Raw genomic sequence first — 20,155 nt, 5'->3', positions numbered from 1 at the left:
GATAATGTTAAAATCAACACGTTGGCATGAAGTCCTTTTTTTAAAGCTCGAAAATCCATGAAAAGAGAAGCAGTTAAAAAACACACCCGGTGAAGTGGTAAAGGAGAATTATGCTTATTGATGATTCAGGTGCATTGATCTTGTGTGCCTGAAATGTAAGCGATGTTGGCCTCATTTATTTCAAGGGGGCTTGTATCAGAGAAGTTGGTGGTTGATGTAGACTTTTTACAAGCAGGAAATACAGGTCGTTGGGAAGTGGCTCGCGGACTAGAGATGCGCTGAAATACGATTCGGAAGCCGAATCGCTGCTGCAGTCCCTTTAAGAGCGAGGGCCCCCACAGCCCCTTTGACAAGGAGGAGCCCCACAGCCCCCAGAGGCTCTCCTCACAGAACCCTCTCTGGCGCTTCACACCTCATTGTCTCCCACATCTGTGTTTGGCCTTAAAAGATATTGCAATAACTTATGCTAATCACATGCGGAATATTCAGATGAGTAGGAGCCCTTCCATTTAGCACATGGCCCTGAGATGACCAAGATCTCACAGAATCATGATTTCAGCTCTTGATTTTCCTTGATTCAACACCAAAAAAGAGAGAGAGACATCTTTAAAAACAGCAACCCTTCATGAAATTATTCATTTTTTCCACGGTTACATTCAGTGTTCCGGGCGGCAGGATCAAGGCAGTGTGTGCGCGCACATGTATTCAGGGTGAGGCCTTCCAGATTCAACCTGAGCGGGATCTAAAATTAACTGAGCGGACATCAAAAAATATGTGGGCGTGCGTGCATGTATACACCTTAGAGGGAGCACTGGTTACATTCAGTGAGATGGCTATTACTACAAACGTGCCTTTTCCTCTTTGTGATGTTAGCACTTTGGACTCCTAGGTAGCCAGGAATCTTACAGCAACACAAGAAACTGTCTTGGGGTGTATGGTCAAAAGATGGGAAGGCAAATAGTATATTATCTGGAATAATTTGTAATATCTGCTCCCAGACCTAACCAAGCCATCTGAGATTTGACTCAGCAAAAATTACCCAAGTAAAGGTGAGAGGGGAATATAAATATTTTCTTCCAGTTACTAGAAGGGCCACTGTGGAAAGTAGAGAGGATTGCTGAAACTGCCCGTGGGAATGGAGAGGAATTTTATCTGCCCATTTTCAGTGGAAATTTGTGCTTTGGAGGGGGTGGAAACAAATCTGGTCGTGGTTTGAAAGTTAGTGATGGCCATCTGGATGCTTTGGGTTATGTAGAGTCTAGGCCCTTTTCTGACTTCAGGGTCAATGTCAACTTTTGAACAAAGGCGTTTCACCCATTGCGATCTGTTACTAGGCCCATTCACACATGATGTTTAACACTTGCACAACGCGTGTACAGTATACGCAGGTACAGCTCTGAACACAGGTGCATTCATTCACATGTTATGCTGAACGCAGGTCGAGCAGAACACTTCCTATCTGTACCATGCATTTGAAGGGCCTGTATCCGGGTTCCCTTTTTAAATGAACATAGGTACAGTCATTCACACAAACACGTGTACAAATCTACAGACATCTGTACACTTCTATAGCACTGAATGGCTGAATCAGGTTACTGTCGCAAAACATTTTGGTTCCTGGATACTAATTGGCTGATCACTTCATTAGCTGATTAGCTAATCAGCTCAGGGGAGAGTGAGTCAGTGAGCATGGTGTTACTGACCATGCTAATGGTGCCCGTGCATGCATGGATGCCATGTGCCTGGGTTTTGGGGGCAATGCCATCAGAGCTGGAAACTGCATGCGGCGGCGAAGAGCAGTTAAGGACCTGTTCTCTTTTTTAAAAGATCCCCCTCTCTTCTCCCCTCCGGTGATACCTGACCACTTCAGATCGCATCTGAACCGCTTCGGTGCCGAACCAGTGCATGAACCTCGGTTCATGCACATCCCTACCTGAGTTTTTATTTCTCAACATGGCAGCTTGGATGCGTTCAGATTAGCATTGCTGCTTCATCTGAGGAAAGCAAAGCCCACCCAGTGATTCATGAGGAAAACGGATCAGCTCCGTGTTGCAGCTCCGTGTGAGTTGACCTTGAGAGTTGGCCGGCTTCACTTACTATCTGTAGGACTGCAACATGAAATTAGAAAATGGGGGTTATATAAACAGGGCTGGCATTAAGCTTTTGAATACATTTGCAAGGCCGAAAGCAAATTTGCTGGAACTCGGAGGAACATTTTTGCAGCCAGAAAGCCTGAATAATTGTAGTCAAATAATCCCTTTCATTTTGCATGTTTGGAATGACTAGAAGCATATTATCCTGGAAGACAAATGTGATTTGGGAAAGCATTGCATTTTGCTTAATTTCCTTAGCACGATTAATATCCTAATCTCGTTGAGCTTCACAAAGTCCTGTGAGGTAGTTCTTTCCTATTATTATGACTTGTGGTTCAAAAGTGAACCAGGATTTGAACAGAGATTTACCCTGAAAGCCAGTGGAAACACTGGACTGGTCTCAAAGGTTGGCCAGGGGACTCAGTGGAGCCTCTACGTCCTCCCCGGGCTGGCATCAGGGGGTCAAGAAAGAGTCCAATTCCAATCAAGTCCAAGTCCTTGTGAAGTTCAAGCCCTCTTTTGCCTGGAGTCCTGGGTGTTGGTAGTGTAGACCAGGGATTTTCAACGTTGAGTCCCCAGATGTTATTGGACTTCAGCTCTCATAAACCCCAGCCCCAGTGGCCTTTTGTATATGGCACAATGATGGCCCAAACCTGGGGAATTTGAGGGACACTAAAGATTTGTCGGTCACCTTAAGTGGCGCAGCGGGGAAATGCTTGACTAACAAGCAGAAGGTTGCTGGTTTGAATCCCCGCTGGTACTACATCAGGCAGCAGCGATATAGGAAGATGCTGAAAGGCATCATCTCACACTGCGCGGGAGGAGGCAATGGTACACCCCTCCTGCATTCTACCAAAGAAAACCACAGGGCTCTGTGGGCGCCAGGAGTTGAAATCGACTTGACGGCATGCTTTACCTTTATTTATTTATTTATTTATTTAACACATTTTTATACCGCCCAGAACTCACGTCTCTGGGCAGTTTACAACAAGCTAAAGTTAAAATAAATGACAACAAAAAACTTAAAACAGTAGTTAAAACAAAATAAATGATATAGTAAAAGTTGAAACAGTACAACAATTTAAATTTTTAAACAACATTTTACGACGATGTTAAAACTGTTAAAACAATATTTAATTAATATTATTAATTAAATATTCTTTGCCGTTTAAAGATCTGTCCCCGGTGCCAGGGTTTCCCCATCATGCCCACCCAGCCAAGCCTGGAAACATGGAGCATCAAAATCCCTTTTGGATGCATGAAAGGAATCCCTGGAGAGGAGGGGGGTCGCTGTGGAGAGGAGAGCTGGTCTTGTGGTAGCAAGTTAAGCAGGGTCCCCTTGCTAAGCAGGGTCCGCCCTGGTTGCATTTGAATTGGAGACTTGATGTGTGAGCTCTGTAAGATATTCCCCCTCAGGGGACGGAGCCGCTCTGGGAAGAGCATCTAGGTTCCAAGTTCCCTACCTGGCAGCATCTCCAAGATAGGGCTGAGAGAGATTCTTGCCTGCAACCTTGGAGAAGCGGCCACCAGTCTGGGTAGACAATACTGAGCGAGATGGACCAAGGGTCTGACTCCGTATATGGCAGCTTCCTATGTGCAAAGGTTCTGTCATTAACCAGAGAGAACAGGGGTTAATTGCAGGCAGGCCGCCTTTTGTTGGATAGCTCAACGCATGAGCGTGCAGTCTGATGGAAGACCGAAACTTGTACAGCCTGAGGTCCTCCCCAGTAGACTGGCACTATCATGAGAGTTCACTGGCAGCAAGCCGCCATGTTGGCAGGAGTGTGGTTTGGTCTCTGTGGGATGCTTTGCTGGGGTGATCAATTGCAAGAGCGTCCTTGGTCACAGTGGGCCAGACCTCATATGCGTATCCCCTCTTCTTTGGAAACTGCACCCCACCCCCCGCCGATTCATTCAGCCCCCTCCTTAGTTGCTTTAAAAGCCCTTAAGACCTACCTGTTTTGCCAGGCTTTTGCCCTTTAATTCTTTTTAAAAAAATTGTTATTGGTATTGTTCACCGCCTAGAGACTTTGGAGGAGGCAGTATACAAGAAATGTTTAATAAATAAACAAACAAACAATATCCCCTCCTAGGAAGTCATCCTGTCCCCTTCCTGGAGTAACAGAAAAATATTGCCCCTCAGCATCCCCCCTCCCCTCCATCGCTGCCAGAAAAGCTTGGCTTGCAAGGCATGGCATTTAAAGGGACTGAAATGCCCTTTTCCTGCCAAGGGTGGGCAGACCATTCTGAAAAGGCACTATGGTGCTCCTCACGCCCCCTTGAAGATCGTGGACAATGCTTGCCACCTGGCAGACATGTGGACGCCTTGCCCGCAGTCTGGCGACACGAGCGACACGGAGCTTGCTGGGGTGTGTCCCCGGTGGACCAGGAAGAGGGAGGGGCCCCCCTGCCCTGGAAACGGAGGTTGCCAGACCACGGTTGGACAAACGTCTGCAATGCGATTCGTAGTTTGAAAATTTAACTGCAGGTTTGGCAACCTCCGGTTCCACATCGCATCCGAATGTGGCCTTTGTCTACTTTGGCAGCTGCTTTCCAGGGATCAGAAAGACTCTTTCCCAGCCCTACCCGGAGATGCCAGGGGTTGAATCTGGGACCTTCTTCATGCAAAGCAGAGGCTCTACCACTGACTCCCACAAAGAAGCCACTGAGGCGATTCTCACGGTAGAGAGAAACCTGGTGAACGGAGCCCAGCCCGTTCCCCACCCCCCCATTGTGAGAACCTGGTGGTTCAATGGCGGCTAGCCTGCCTAAGAACCCCTCCCCTAAAACGAGGCTAGCAGAGCGAGTGCTCCACTAGCCACGTTTTACTGATCATGTGCCATGGTGATGTGGCTCTGCGCCGTGGCGACACACAAGTAGACCCCAACCGGGAGGCTACAACAAGCCTCCCGACCTCAGGGGTCTCCCCAGAATGCCCCACGCATTTGTGCAGGGCAACCTGGGACCCTATCCCCACCAACCCTACTGGCTCCTCTGGTTGCCCGAGGCGAGCTCCCTGCTCTTCTTCTACACACCGACCGTGTGTAGAGCCTCCCCGCCTGGGAACTGAGGGGTTAGTTTGGGGCGTGCCCAGCCTCCTAATCAGGCGTGGACTTCAGGGTTCAGCAAGCAAGCAAAAGAATGCAACGTTCAGTGGAAGTCTGAAGTCAGCACCTTGGCCAGCGCCTAGTGGGAGCTGCGGTTCAGGAGCTGGCAACTCATAGACATTAAAAAGTACTAGACTAACAGGTCCTCTGCCTGCATGGTGGTGGTGGTGGGGGGCTTCCTGTTTACTTTCGGCCCCATGTTTGTGTCTTGTTAGAGAGATGCAAAAGTGACAGCTGCTGATAGAGGAATCTTAAAATCTGGAACCGTATCGTAGCTGGACTTGGCAGCCGTGCGCACCTCCCACCCGCAGAAGCAGATGCAAAGGAAGGAAGGAAGAGCTCACACTCTTTCAAACTCAAGTCTTGCTGTGTTTGAGAAAGCAAGCTTTTTTAAAAAGCTGGGAACCATTTTTAGAAATTGCGTTACAAATGCAAATACTGTATTCACCTGAATCCAAGACTAGGTCCACCCACCCGCCACAATGTTAGAAATTAGGGGGTTGTCTTAAATTTGGAGTCATCATCTTTTCAGGAAAATGCAGGGAAAACCTGTTTTTACCTAGAATTACCCCTGTTTTTAAAGGGGGGGTAGTCTTAAATTCAGGGTCATCTTCTATTTGGGTAAATATGGTAAAGTCAATACTTGTTGTCCTGGTAATGCAGGGGTGGGGCGAAGAGCGGAGGTTGTGTGTGTCCATCCAAGTGGGCTGAAGCAGGCTGGGGTTGATTCCAGAGGAGCAGAAAAGGGTCAGAGGGGTCTGTAGCAGGTACATAATCTAAGCCAGGCAGGGGTGAAGATTGAAGGCAGCTTCCGGAAACCAACAAGTTGTTCCTCCCACCAAGGACCGGGCTGTAAGTCTGGGGTTTTATAGAGCCCCATGGAGAGGGATTGGCCCTTTGGGGTCAGCTGACGGAGTGTTTAGACGCGCTGGTGCACTTTTAGGGGCATAGAAAGCTGCCTTACACCATGTCAGCAAATAAGAAATACTAGCTGGGCCGGGCGCAGAACATCTGCGCCTCTAGTTCTCCCCGCCTGGCCACCTGGCCCCCCACCATTTCCTTCCTGTACCCGCCGCCGTTGCTGTCACCATTTTTGCCCGCCTGCCTTGCCTTCTTCCCCCGCCTTCTCCCCACTCCTGCCTGCTGGCACCCGCCGGCGCTGTCGTTTTCCTGCCGGGCCACCCGCCTCTGCCGCCATTTCCTTCCTTCCTCCCCACTGCCTCCGCTGTTGTTACCTCCCTCCCTCCCTCCCTCCACCCGCCGCCACAGTTTCTTCCCCGCCTGCCTGCCCGCCCACCTGTCGCCCCGCCTTCTCCGCCCGCCTGTTCATTTTCCCAGCCAGCTGCCCATCAGCCAGCCACCGCCGCTGTCAACTTCCGGGCCTGCCGGCCGGCCGGCTACCACAGTCATTTTCTTCCCCCTGCCCGTCCCCATCTCTTTCCTATCCGGCGGATCTCCCAAACTCTCGCGAGAGCTGCCACGCATGGGACTAGCCACGGGTATGCCTTAGCGAATTATATATAAAGAAGATCCCACGAATAATACACCACCATGGGATCTTACCTATTTTTTGGCCTCATCACAGTTACCCCTGTAGGCTCCTTTTTGGCACATCAGTTTTACCAAGTCAGACCATTGGTCCAGCTAGCTCAGTGTTGTCTACACTGGCTGGCAGCGGCGCCCCAAGGTTTCAGGTGGGAGTCCTTCCCAGCCCTACCTGGAGGTGCTGCCAGGGATTGAGCAGATGCTCTTCCACTGAGCTATGGTACCATCCACCCCAGGTGATAGATACAGAGACATAGGAAGTTGCCTTCTGTCAAGTCAGCCCCTTGATGCATCTAACTCAGTATTGTCCCCACTGACTGGTAGGGCCTCCCCAGGGTTTCAGCCCTATCTGGAGATGCTGCCAGGGATTGAACCTGGGACCTTCTCCATGCAAGCAGATGCTCTTCCATTGAGCTACGGCCCCATCCCCAGAGGGGAATATCTTACAGTGCTCCCATCCAGCCACCCATCCATATGCAAACCAAGGCAGATGATTCATGCTCGCTGCCCCAAGGCCACGTCTCCATGGGTTGAAGGCCATTGTGCAGGCCCACAAGACGTGCCATGGAAATGTGGCACAAGGGATCATGTGCAGGGTTTCCTGTAACAAGGATTCCCAGATGTTGTTGACTACAACTCCCAGCATCCCCAGCTGCAATGGCCTTTAGCTGGGGATTATGGGAGCTGTAGTCAACAACTCCTGGGAATCACTGTGACAGGGAACAGGGGTCAGGCGCTCAAGCTTAGGGATCTCAATTTTAGGTCCTCCCTGAGACCTCCCAACAGGCTACTTGACAGATTTATTTATTTTATTTTATTTATTTACATTTATATCCTGCTCTTCCTCCAAGGAGCCCAGAGTGGTTTACTACATACTTGAGTTTCTCTTTCACAACAACCCTGTGAAGTAGGTTAGGCTGAGAGAGAAGAGACTGGCCCAGAGTCACCCAGCTAGTATCATGGCTGAATGGGGATTTGAACTCGGGTCTCCCCTACACCACACTGGCTCTCATGGGAGAACAAAACTGATTTTTAATCCAAAATGAAAACTTTTCATGAATGTCATTGCTGGATCCTTGTCATGAGCATTTTTTTTTCCTGGAGCAAATCCTTGTCATGAGTAAATGATCCTCTCCTGCTAACTTGGCAAAGAGGCACCTTTTAAACATGGCGATTATCTTTATTTAGCGGGGGGAGAGTAACTGGCCCTATCCACCCCCAGCACAGCATCCCTCCAGTGACTGTTGCTGGGGTCTATCTTATGTTTCTTTTTAGATTGTGAGCCCTTTGGGGACAGGGAGCAATCCTTTATTTATTTACTATTTCTTGGTGTAAACCACTTTGGAAACTTTTGTTGAAAAGTGGTATATAAATATTTGTTGTTGTTGTTGTTACAAGATGGGAGGTGGGGCACTGTTACTGTCTCAGGTCTAGTGGAAATAGTGAGGTCATTCACACAATCAAAAACTGAACTTTACCTGGGTTTGGGAGCTGTGTGTGCTCCCAATTTTTGGTTGTTCAGAAGCACGGTAGGAGGAAAACCTGGATAGCTTTTCCTCCTATGTTGCTTCCACACAACTGAAAACTGGTCCCAAACCTGGGTAGAACAGTGTTTGATTGTATGAATGACCTCAGTATGTGTTTTAATTCAGTGCTTGCTTTTATAAAACCTGGTCAGGTTCACTGAATTGGTTTTTCTGTGACTCTGCAATGATGATCTCAAAAGGGTTTTCTGTTGAATGAGCTACGGGCTGATTGGGGGGACGGACGACTCTTCCTGTGACCTTACGAAGATGAATCCTGCCTTTTGAGCTGTATGATGTTTAACACACCCTGGTGAGCTGGAGGGCAAACTGATAACTCTTTTGCCTGCTGCCTCATTTCAAAAGTGGTGGAAAGAGAGGCAAGCATGGTGGACACCCGGTTTCTCTTGTTTCCTGCACTTTCGGGGGTTAAAAAGGCTCGGAGGCGTAGGGACCAGTGCTGGCACTTATGGGTCGGGATGCTGGTCAGTTGCTTTCTGGTTTACAGTAAGCGGAGTCATTAGAACTCGCTGGGGGAAGAAGGTTAATGCAGAGCTGAAAGGACCAATTTAGCCATCCTTCCTGACTTCCTGAACAGCGTCGCCACAGAACTCATTGACGCACTCATGATTTCCCTAAAATAATCACGCCAGGCACGAGGATTCTCCACCCACACTTATGTCATGACCTCCACCTCAGTCTCAATTGATTCTCACACCGAGGAGGTGAAACTAGACCTGGTCCAGGCTTTGACATTACAAAGGTGATATAGGAAGCTACCTTATGCCATAGGAACATAGGAAGCTGCCACATACTGATTCAGACCATTAGTCCGTCTAGCTTAGTATTGTCTACACTAGAGATTCTCAATGTTGGGTTCCCAGAAGTTATTGGACTTCAACTCCCATAATCCCCATCCAAAGGCCACCGGGGCTGGGGATTATGGGAGCTGAAGTCCAAGAACATCTGGGGATCCAACATTGAGAATCCCTGGTCTACACTGACTGGCAGTGGTTTCTTCAAGCTTACAGGCAGGAATCTCTCTCAACCAGGCGTGGAGGGAGGCCAGCGGCAACTTTGAGCCATAAAACTGGCTGCCTTGTGAATAGAGCTAGCTTGCTCCTTTGAAATCATAGGAACATAGGAAGTTGTCATATATCGAGTCAGACCATTGGTCTATCTAGCTCAGTATTGTCTACACAGAATGGCAGCGGCTTCTCCAAGGTTGCAGGCGGGAGTCTCCCTCAGCCCTATCTTGGAGATGCTGCCAGGGAGGGAACCTGGAACCTAGATGCTCTTCTGAGAGTGCCCCCGGCAGCCCCTAAGGGGAATATCTTACCGTGCTCACACATCATGTCTCCCATTCATATGCATGCTACCACAAGACCAGCTCTCATCTCACTCTGCCGAGTCAGAGCTTTGGTCCATGTAGCTAAGTATTGTCTACACTGACTGGCAGCAGCTTCTTCAAGGTTACAGGCAGGAGTCTCTCCCATCCCTACCTGGGATTGAACCTGAGACCTTCTGCATGCAAGGTGGATGCTCCACCACTGAGCTATGGCCCCATCTCCCCACCTTTTAGGCTCTGCCATTAGTCAGTGTCTGAAAGAGCCTCAGAATGGAAACCCCTCCAAAAGAGCCCTGTCGGGGTTTTGGGTTATTCCCCTCTGGGGAGGGGCACACAAGAAGTGCAGAAGAGGAAATGCTTATTATGTCCGAGCCAGTCACAATGCAGATATTTTATTCTCATTTTATGGCAACTGTTTTTATCTTTCTGGAGTGATACATTTAGAGATGATGGTGAAAATGCTTACCTTAAGCTGACTTAATCATAAAACAGCACAAGCTGTGCCAAAGTAGCCCTGTTGCTAGCCCGGATAGATGTCTTGTCCTATGTGGTATTAGAGGGCAGATTTAGGAGGGTCCCTTTTTTTGGAGAGATTGTGTCCTTGCAGGAATGGCGATGTTGAAACAGCAAGTCACGTGCTTTTGTATTGCTCATTTTATCGTGATCTGCGTCTTAGATTTATTGCTCCTCTTGTTTTTAGATACCCAAATAATTCTGATGAGTTTTCTGTAATCTTATTTCTTTCTGATACGTATACCGATGTCTCGCATTTGGTGCCCAAATTCTGTACAGCTGCGATTAAGACCTGCACACGGTGTGTCTGAAATGGTTAATACAGGATCTTAATTCATGTTGTTGTTTTTTGTTATCTTATTCCATTTTATATTTTATGTAATAGTTCTTAATTGTATATTTTATGTGTTTCTCTATATACACGCATGCACTGGTATCAGTGTTCACTTTTGGGGACTCTTGTATCTGGATTTGAACTGTGTGCTGATCTGTGATCGTAATAAACTGAGCTGAACTCTGCCAGAGTAGGACCTCACACAATGTAGCTTAACATGCAACACCTTGTGAAAAGACTCGTCGAGTTCCTGCAACTGAAGTTGCTTCTTTTGACAGAGATGCACATTTTTGTCCTATGCCTGTGCCCCTTGAAATATTGCTTAAATAGAATTCAATTTTGGAGTTGGTTTTTAAAAAAAGTTTGTAATTGTTTGGTCACAACTCTAGTAGAGAGTCAAGTCATTGCAGGAATTTGCCCCTTGAATATGTACATAACTTTGAGGTTGGAGTGGATTTTGGGACTGCTGCCCCAATTTTGGAATTTCATTATTTCCAGTTGGATTTTGCTCTGTTTCCCAGTTGCTGATGGAACAGACTCATCCTCAATAGTAAAGCAAGTCAACTGAAAGGAGAAAACTTCAGGTTATTGGTCAAGATGTTATCTGTGTTCTAACAACCTGAATGATCATAGTTAAATAAGTTAACCGTGATTGAGGCTTCCATTCTCCTTTGAATGGGTCGCAAGAACCTGGAATTTCTGGACAATTCCCAGTTAAATCACTGCAGTCCTGGTTTCAATCAATCAATCAATCTATATTATGGTCATTGACCAGCATAAAGTATAAGGAGTGATTACATATGGTAAAGGTACATACGGATAGTAAAAATTAGAGTATATTAAAAAATACACAAGAAGCATAAGGGCATAAAAAGCCTAAAATGGTCCTGGTTAAATGCCTGTTAGCTGCAGTGATTTAACTGGGATTGCCTGGAAATTCTGGGCTTTCATGACCCTCTCCATGGGAACAGAGCCAGCGTGGTGTAGTGGTTAGAGTGCTGGACTAGGACCGGGGAGACCCGCGTTCAAATCCACATTCAGCCATGATACAAGCTGGGTGACTCTGGGCCAGTCACTTCTCTCTCAGCCTAACCTACTTCACAGGGTTGTTGTGAAAGAGAAACTCAAGTATGTAGTACACCGCTCTGGGCTCCTTAGAGGAAGAGCGGGATATAAATGTAAAAATAAATAAATAAAATAAACATGCGAGCCTCACTGGCCACGGTTAAATATTATGATCATTCTGGTCATGAGAATGGGGCTGTTAGTGCCCAGTATTGCTTTATACAGGCGAAGCAGTAAAGAATTCACATTTCAAGATGACCAAAAGGATGCAGAGGAATGGAATGCCAGAAATAATGTTGCCTTTTAAACTCCAGTTTGAGGATGACCAAATAGATGCCCAGGAGATGTTAATCTTCAGAGAGGACGCTTAAAAGGTACGGAGGCTGTAATCATGACAGATGGGATTCTTCCTCCTGTCAGCAGCGACTGACTGAGTTGCCATTTATGTCACCGTGAACTCTTTTTTTAAATAGATGCATTTGCTGTAAGCGTCCCTTTTGCTGAATAGATGAAGGGTCTTGCTCTTCACAGGCACATTTCTCCAAACTGTAGGCACGACTCCAAGTGGCACTGTCTGGAAGACATGCTGGAGGTTGTGGCGTTGATGACTCCTTTAGTTAGCATCTGAGAGGACTTCTTGAATAGTGCAAATGGAAATCAGGGTGGAAATCTGGTGCTGGGAATTGCATGCTGGCCCTGTCCTGCTAACTTGGCAGAAGCCACAGCAGGGACAGATTTAACTTCTGTAGGTCCACTAGCCACAGTCCTGGCTGCAAACAGAAGCAGGGAGAAGCTGTGGGTTGACTAGTCAATAACTGTTGCATTGTCTCAAGCCATGGGCTCTGGCATGCCTCCGACCTGTTTATGCATGCCTCCGACCTGTTTATGGCTCCGACCTGTTTATGGCTCCGACCTGTTTATGGACCTTTCTGTAAGTGTGCATTGTGTTCTGTCATAAGCCCAGAAGGCTAGGGGTTTAGGAAGCGGCCTTATACTGAGTCAGAGCAGTGATCCATCTAGCTCAGTGTTGTCTACACTGACTCATGCCCCAACAGGGACATGAACTCAGGACTCTCAGATTACAAGTCTGAAGGACTTTTCCCACTGAGTCGGTAACAAGCTGGGGATGGACTCTGTACTCATCTGGTGTCCCACACGCGATTGCTCTCCCCACCTCCTGCCTTAATGTCTGCAAGAACACAACCAGAAATTGAGAGTGTGCCCAGCAATCCTATCCAGTTTGGGGGCTTCTCTTGCCTTGCTGGCCGTCCTGTGAACAAGCCTAATGTTTAGCTTCTTGCATTCTGTCATTTTCTACTGGCACTGCCCTTTATCTGTCAACAGAGCCATCTTTCCCACAATGCTTCCATGATTCTTGCTGGAATGATTTTAAAATGCAAAAGACATGGAATGTAGCAGAAAGAGATATGTGAAAGAGAAACGCGGGCCCGTTTGGAAAGGAGATCAGCCTGCATTGCTTTCGTGGGCCGATCTCTCTCCTAAATGGGGCCGCGCGGAGATTGATCGGCCCTGCTGCATTGGCAGCGAGACCAGGAGCGGCTCTCCCTGCCTTTAAGACAGGGAGAGTCACTCCGGCCACCCTGCCAGTGCAGTGTGGGCCAGTTTTGTCAGACGTGGAGTGTGTGTCTGGGGCCATACTTGCGGCCCCTGATTCAGTGTGGCCTGGGTTCTTTGAACCCATTCCCCCAATGGTGGATCTGCCCCTGTTGGAGAAGTTGTCACAGAGAGAGTTTGGGGACTAATGGTTGGCTTAAATCATGATATATTGGTTTTGGTTTTGGAGTTCAATCTCATCTGCTTGTGGGAAAAGACAAATGTGTGATGACTTCTACTTCTCCTATCTGCTTGTTTTTATTAATGTGTTTTGAAGACTGTGTCAAAATGGCATAAACTTACTTGAAGAGGTGCTGATGTGGACAAGTTAGACAACGGAGGTCATGCTAGTGTGCTTTTTAGAAAAGATAGGGATCTTTTCTAAAAAAAATAAAAAATTACACAAATCATACATCCTTAAGTCAAGCTTTTTAAAAAAGGGAAAACTTTCAAAAAATCAAGAAGAAAGTACATATGGTTTGATGTTGTCCTATAATTTGCCTTTCCCAAGGAACATAAACACACTCCATCTCTGTATGAATTCAATTTACGTTCTTTTGCATGAGATCTTCATGAAAACTTGTTGGAGTATAACAGCCCCTGGGAGAATGGCAGCATTCCAGATTCTGTAGAATTGCTCAGAGTGGGGTGGGTGGTGAAACTGATTTCTTCCAATAATGGGCTCTAGCTATTTTAACTTCAGTTATCAAGTTGACTACCACCTCCATATTAGTCTCTTCAACCGGTCTGCACAAATAATTTAGTCTCTTCAACCGGTCTGCACACATACACGTTTTTCAGGAATTTTGCCCTGTAATGGGTTTTACAGTACATCATTGCTTTCAAAGACTTGTTTTGTTTTGTTTTTTGATTTTATTTATCAAATCAAATTTTATTTATTTATCAGATTTATACCCTGCCCAAACTTGCGTCTCTGGGTGGCCATAAGATTCATAAGAACATAAAAAGAGCCTTGCTGGATCAGGCCCAAGGCCTATCTAGTCCAGCATCCTGTTTCTCACAATAGCCCACCAGATGCTTCATTGAAGCCCACGGGCAAGTGGTGAGGGCATGCCCTCTCTCCTGCTGTTGCTCCCCTGCAACTACTATTCAGAAGTATCCTGCCTCTGAGGCTGGAGGTGCCCTTACCCATCCAGGCTAGTAGCCATTGATAGATTTGTCCTCCATGAATTTGTCTAAGCCCCTTTTAAAGCCATCCAAGCTAATGGCCATCACCACATCTGGTGGCAGAGAATTCTAGATATGCACTGTATGAAAAAGTACCTCCTTCCATTGGTCCTAAATTTCCTGGTGATCGGTTTCATGGGATGACTCCTGGTTCTAGTGTTGCGAGGGAAGGAGAACTTCTCCCTATCCACTTTCTCCTCACCATGGCTAATTTTATATAATTCCACCATGTCTCCCCTTAGTATTCAGAATACATGTGTTGGTGTCTGGCCTTATCAGGGTTCAGGTCATGAGGTTTCAGGATTTGGGGAACTGGCTGTTAGTTCAAGTGGGTCGGAGACAGGGGTGTGGCCCAGAACAAAGAGAACATGATCCTGGATATGGGAACACCCCCCCCCCCAATTGGGAGTCAAAGTGGGAGAGTTCAGCTGGGGATGAGATGGGATGACAAGGTTGGATGAGATGAGGTGAGGGCAGGGGAGACTCTATAGCAGGCCTGCTCAACCTTGGGCCCCCCAGCTGTTTTTGGACTACAACTCCCATAATCCCCAGTCACAGTGGCCAATAGCCAGGGATTATGGGTGTTGTAGGCTAACATCTGCAGGAGGGCCAAAGTTGAGCAGCCCTGGGAACCCTGCACTATTGGGACCCCACACACCTGGAGAACCTGGGGAACCTAAGCTAGCATCTCTACTAGGGCTTGAGGACAGCACCCTGCCTTCATCCTCTAACATGGAGGAGAGCCCAGAGGACCTGCCAATTTCTATAAATTGTCTCATTAGCTTAATTCAGAAGGGGTCTGGACTACCATTGGCCTCTAGTGAAACCAGGCTGAATTATTCCATTTGACAGTTTGGAAGAAAGCAGATGCTGTTGATCTTCCACACACATCTCCAGCCGTGAGGAACTGAAACAGGTTGAATGCTTGTTCTATACATGCCCCCCTGGTCCATCTTTCAGTGCAGATGACATCTTTCAGGTTCAGATTGGTTTGTGCCTCTGTCTGCCGTTGGCAACCTAACTTGTAGGCTCCTATCTTCGTTGTCGTTCTCTGGAGGGTTGAGGAAGCAGTTCTTCGGCGTTGTCTGCCTGACCTAGCCAGATCCTTTTAGGTACAAGCAAAAAGGAGAAGGAAATGATTGCTTGTGAGCTTAGCCATGGGCAGGAGGAGACTGGGTAAGTGAGAAAAGTTGCACACACCAGACCTCTTCTAATATCTCAGCACTGTTGCTTATAATTGGGGAAACCCAGTGCACAACATCCATACAAGGACCCCTGTTTTGTTAGAGCACACTGGCCTGGTTCACACAACCATTCAAATCTAGGTTTAATGTGGGCTACTGACACGAGTGCCCATATCAAGCTGGTCTGTGACCTGAGATGGATCTGAGATTCCAGCCTTGACCTGGGTTCACACAGAGGCTATTCCCATGATCACAGGAAAGTGGGCTAAGGTAGTTTGGCTTGCTTTCCAGAGATTGTAGGAACCACTGGGCTTGCAGACGAGCCCGGTGCTCCCAAGGCGGCTAGCCCGCCTAATTCTCCCTCCCCTTAAATGAGGTTAATTGAGCGAGTGCTCTGTTAACCTCATTTGGTTGCTCAGGTGTTGCTGCAGCTTGTGGCAACACATGAGTAGACCCCTGACTGGGAGGGGTCTTTCCAGGATGCCCCGCGCACATACGCAGGGCATCTTGGGACTTCCGGGGATCGCACACCTCCCGATCCCCACAGCCCCCACCAGCTCTGTAACGGAGCCAGAGGCCAATCACACTGAAGCACCCCACAGTCACACTGATGTTGATAAACCACCCTAAACCAAGAGTCAAACGACTGTGTGAATCAGGACCGTAGGTTATGACTCCCAAACTAGGAAATTGTGGCCAGGTGGATGGTGTGCTTGGAGTATTGTCACTCATTTCTTTTAAAGCCCCGGTAGTTCCTTATTTCTTATTTTAAACCAGAGCAATTCCTCGTCCTCGAAATGGAAGCTGCCAGGAATTAAAACGGCTGCTTTTCATGACATTCTTAGGCATGGCCAATCAGCGGTCCAAGCAGGGCTGTGTGCTGATTGGCCTTGCCGTGACTCTGCACCCCACTGCCTTGTGCTCTTTCCAAGCTGAACGTCAAGGCTTGAGAGTTTCGTCGCTCCTAATTAGGACTCGAAGGAGTGAATTTTCTCCTGCCTCATTCCCTTGCCGGTGAATCCTTGAGGAGCAAGGATCCTGTTTTTCATGTGAGTAATGAATGAGGTCATCAAGTTTTGTCAAATCCCACCTAGGCGTTCCTTGTTTAGAATGCAACGGCCTGTTTGGCAGAGATCAACTGCCAGTTTGTTCAGTTTGTTGAGCTCTCTGCCTCCTTTAATACTGTGATCACTTCCTCTTCCTTGACTCCTTTTAGAGTTCATGGAGAGTCCACTCCCTTTCTTTACCAAGGGTTCCTGCGACTCAGCGATGAGTTTTCCCATTCCCTGAGGTGTCTGGCTTGGCACAGGGATCTCTTGGATGCAGTGGATACAGTTCTGCTCTTGGCTAAGAATCAACGTTCTGGATCAATTTCTTGGCCCTTCCAAGGGCAGATTCCTGTTACCGTACTCAGAGTTTCACCTCGGGTCATTCACTCATCAACGGCCGGCTAGTAATAGGAAGTGACATTGTGGCAGTAAAGTTCCAGCTTTTTGCTGAAGCGTTTTACATGCGTTGCTTTGCAAAATGTTTGCTTGGTTTTCCTTTTTATCCACCCAGTTTCAAATTCCAAGATATGATAAACCTCAGAGATCCTTGACTTTGAGAAATCACCAAATTCCTTGTAGGTGACTGAAAGTAAAACTGCTAATACAATAAGACTGCTTATACAGATCTATGGTGGGGTCACCGTTGGAGTACTGTGTATAGTTTTGGTCACGGTATCTCAGCAAGGACACCATAGAACTGGAAAAAGTGCAGAAGCGGGCAACCAAAAGGATCAGAGGCCTACAGCACCTTCCTTATGAGGCTCAGTTATAGCATCATTTAGTTTAGAAAAAAGGTGACTTTAAAAAGGTGGAAAAGGTGACTTTTTTTAGTTTAGAAAAAAGGTGACATGATAGAGGTCTGTAACATTATGCTTCTTGTGGAGAGAGAGAAATTTTTCTCCCTCTCTCACAGCACTGGGTCACCCCCTGAAACTGATTGCCAGGAAATTTAGGACCAACAAAAGTACGTATTCACACAGCACATGATTAATCTGAGGAATTCTCCGCTACAGGATGTGGTGATGGCCACCAGCTTGGATGGCTTTAAAAGGGGCTTAGACAAATGCATGGAGGAAAGGCCTATCAATGGCTACTAGTCTGGTGGCTGTGGGTCATTTCCAGCCTCAGAGGCAAGATGCCTCTCAATACCAATTGCAGGGGAGCAACTACAGGAGAGAGGGCATGCCCAGTTGGCAGGGAATGGTTCTGTTCCATTGGAACAACGAGTCGCCCCAGTGTTTCAGTTGAAGCATTCCAGCCTTCTTGCATTCCGGTCTGAGCTTGGAACAGAATGCAAAACCTGTCCCATGCACATCTCTAATGCAGGGGAGGGCAACCAACATAGTGAGGGGTCCAAAATGCTAATCCTAGACTATGAGATTGAAGGAACTGGGGATGTTTGCTTTGGAGAAGGGATGACTAAGACGAGTTTATACTAGCAGTCTCCAACTGTCTGAAGGACAGGTCTGCTGCTTCTCCTAGACACAAAAATGTATGCTTCTTAAAAACATAAGAACAGCCCTGCTGGATCAGGCCCAAGGAGGCCCGTCTAGTCCAGCGTCCTGTTTCACACCGTGGCCCACCAGATGCTGCTGGAAGCCCACAGGCAGGAGTTGAGGACATACCCTCTCTCCTGCTGTTACTCCCCTGCAACTGGTACTCAGAGGCATCCTGCCTTTGAGGATGGAGATGGCCTATAGCCCTCCGACTAGTATCCGTTGATAGACCTCTCCTCCATGAAGTTATCCAAACCTCTCTTAAAGTCATCCAGGTTGTGGGCTGTCACCACATCTTGTGGCAGATAATTCCACAAGTTGATTGTGTTGTGTGAAAAAGTACATCCGTTTGTTGGTCCTAAATTTCCTAGCAATCAATTTCATGGGATGACCCCTGGTTCTAGTGTTATGTGAGAGGGAGAAGAATCTCTCTTTATCCCCTTTCTCCACACCATGCATGCTTTTATAGACCCCTGTCATGTCTCCCCGCAGTTGTCTTTTTTCTAAACTAAATAGCCCCAGGTGTTGTAGCCTTGCCTCTTAAGGAAGGTGTTCTAGGCCCCTGATCATCTTGGTTGCCCTCTTCTGCACCTTTCCCAGTTCTACAATGTCCTTTGTTGGATCTGGTGACCAGAATTGTATGCTGTACTCCAGGTGTGGCCGCACCATAGTTTTGTATAGGGGCATCTTCACCTGTCACTTTGGAGAAGAAGCAGACCTTTTCTCTTGTTGTTCTCAAGACTAGAACTAAGGGTTGAAATTAGGTGGAAGTAGATTCAGATTAGACATTAGGAGTTGTTTCCTAGACGTAAGAGGCTGTCTCGTGCCGTGATCAACTATCCTTCACTAGGCAAGGATGCTGTGATAGAATCCCATACAGAGCAGAGGGTTGGACTGGTGACCTCAAAGGTCCCTGTGGTTCTCTGATTTGTGTACAGAATGTCCAAGTTTTGATCCCTGGTATTCCCAGTTGACAAGGGCCTCAAGGTAGAATGGATGCAAAAACCACCTGTCTGGGGGTCTTAGAGCAGGGCTTATGTCCAGATACAGGAGAGAAAACGGGGGAACAGACCAGTGTTCTGTTGTGATATAGGGCAACTGCCTGTGTTCACGGTAACCTAAATAATAATGAATGCATGTGTTCAGGAGAAGGCAGATCTGGCCACGGTCACAACATGCTTCGGTCACATCCCGGCTGGCTTCTGGCCATGGACTCTGCGTGGGACGGCCTCTGCCGAGTGCCTAGAAACTGCAGCTGGCACAGAATGCCACGGCCAAGCTGCTGATGGGGGGCCTGTTATTCAGGACTCTGCTGCTGCACTATCTGCCTTGAGTCAGAGAGGAGGAGAGTGGATCTCGTGGGAACAAGCATGAATGGTTTCCCTGCTAAGCAGGGTCTGTCCTGGTCTGCATTTGGATGGGTGACTGCATTTGAGTGCTGTAGGGTCATCCCCTTAGGAGATGGGGCCATCACTCAGTGGGAGATACCTGGTATCTCCAGGTAGGGCTGGGAAAGGCTCCTGCCTGAAACAGTGGAGCGCTGTTGCCGGTCAGTGTAGACAATACTGAGCTAGAGGGACCAGTGGCCTGACTCAGTATAAGGCAGCTTCCTATGTTCCTAACTGGTCCAGAAACTGACACCTGAATGGTTGCTTTGGCTATGGATCCCCTAACACACACACACCCGCGCTGTCCTATAGTACAGGGTTTCTTAACCTTGGGCCCCCAGATGTTGATGGACTACAACTCCCAGAATCCCCAGCCATGTCCATTGTGGCGGGGGATTCTGGGAGTTGTAGTCCATCAGCATCTGGAGGGCCCAAGGTGAAGAAGCCCTGCTATAGTATGTTCTCCATAGTTCCAAACTCACGTCAGTACTAGGCACTCCTTGCTGCCTTAGCGTTCATGTGCACACATTTCCACCCATGCGCATTAGAGACAAAATGCATCCAGTCACCGGCTCAAGAGACGCAAATCCTTCAGGCTTGAACCCTGAAGAAAGAGCACTCTAGCAGCAACCCTTGACATCTGAGGCAGGCATCCCTCCGAAGGCAAGACGAGGGTCAGGAACTGAGCAGGAAAGAGGGCCTGCCCCC

The 20,155-nt window shown here is 47.7% G+C and overlaps 1 protein-coding gene across 1 annotated transcript in view; it reads left to right on the top strand.

Moving 5' to 3' along the window:
* Window positions 1-20,155, top strand: part of PAK3 (p21 (RAC1) activated kinase 3) — a 148,709-nt gene that overhangs the window by 19,153 nt on the left and 109,401 nt on the right. The window lies entirely within an intron of this gene.

This window comes from Hemicordylus capensis, chromosome 11 (assembly GCF_027244095.1).
Source record: "Hemicordylus capensis ecotype Gifberg chromosome 11, rHemCap1.1.pri, whole genome shotgun sequence".
Classification (NCBI taxonomy): Eukaryota; Metazoa; Chordata; class Lepidosauria; order Squamata; family Cordylidae; genus Hemicordylus; species Hemicordylus capensis.
The sequence above is the reverse complement of the archived record's forward strand: the minus strand, read 5'-3'. Positions and strand labels throughout refer to the sequence as shown.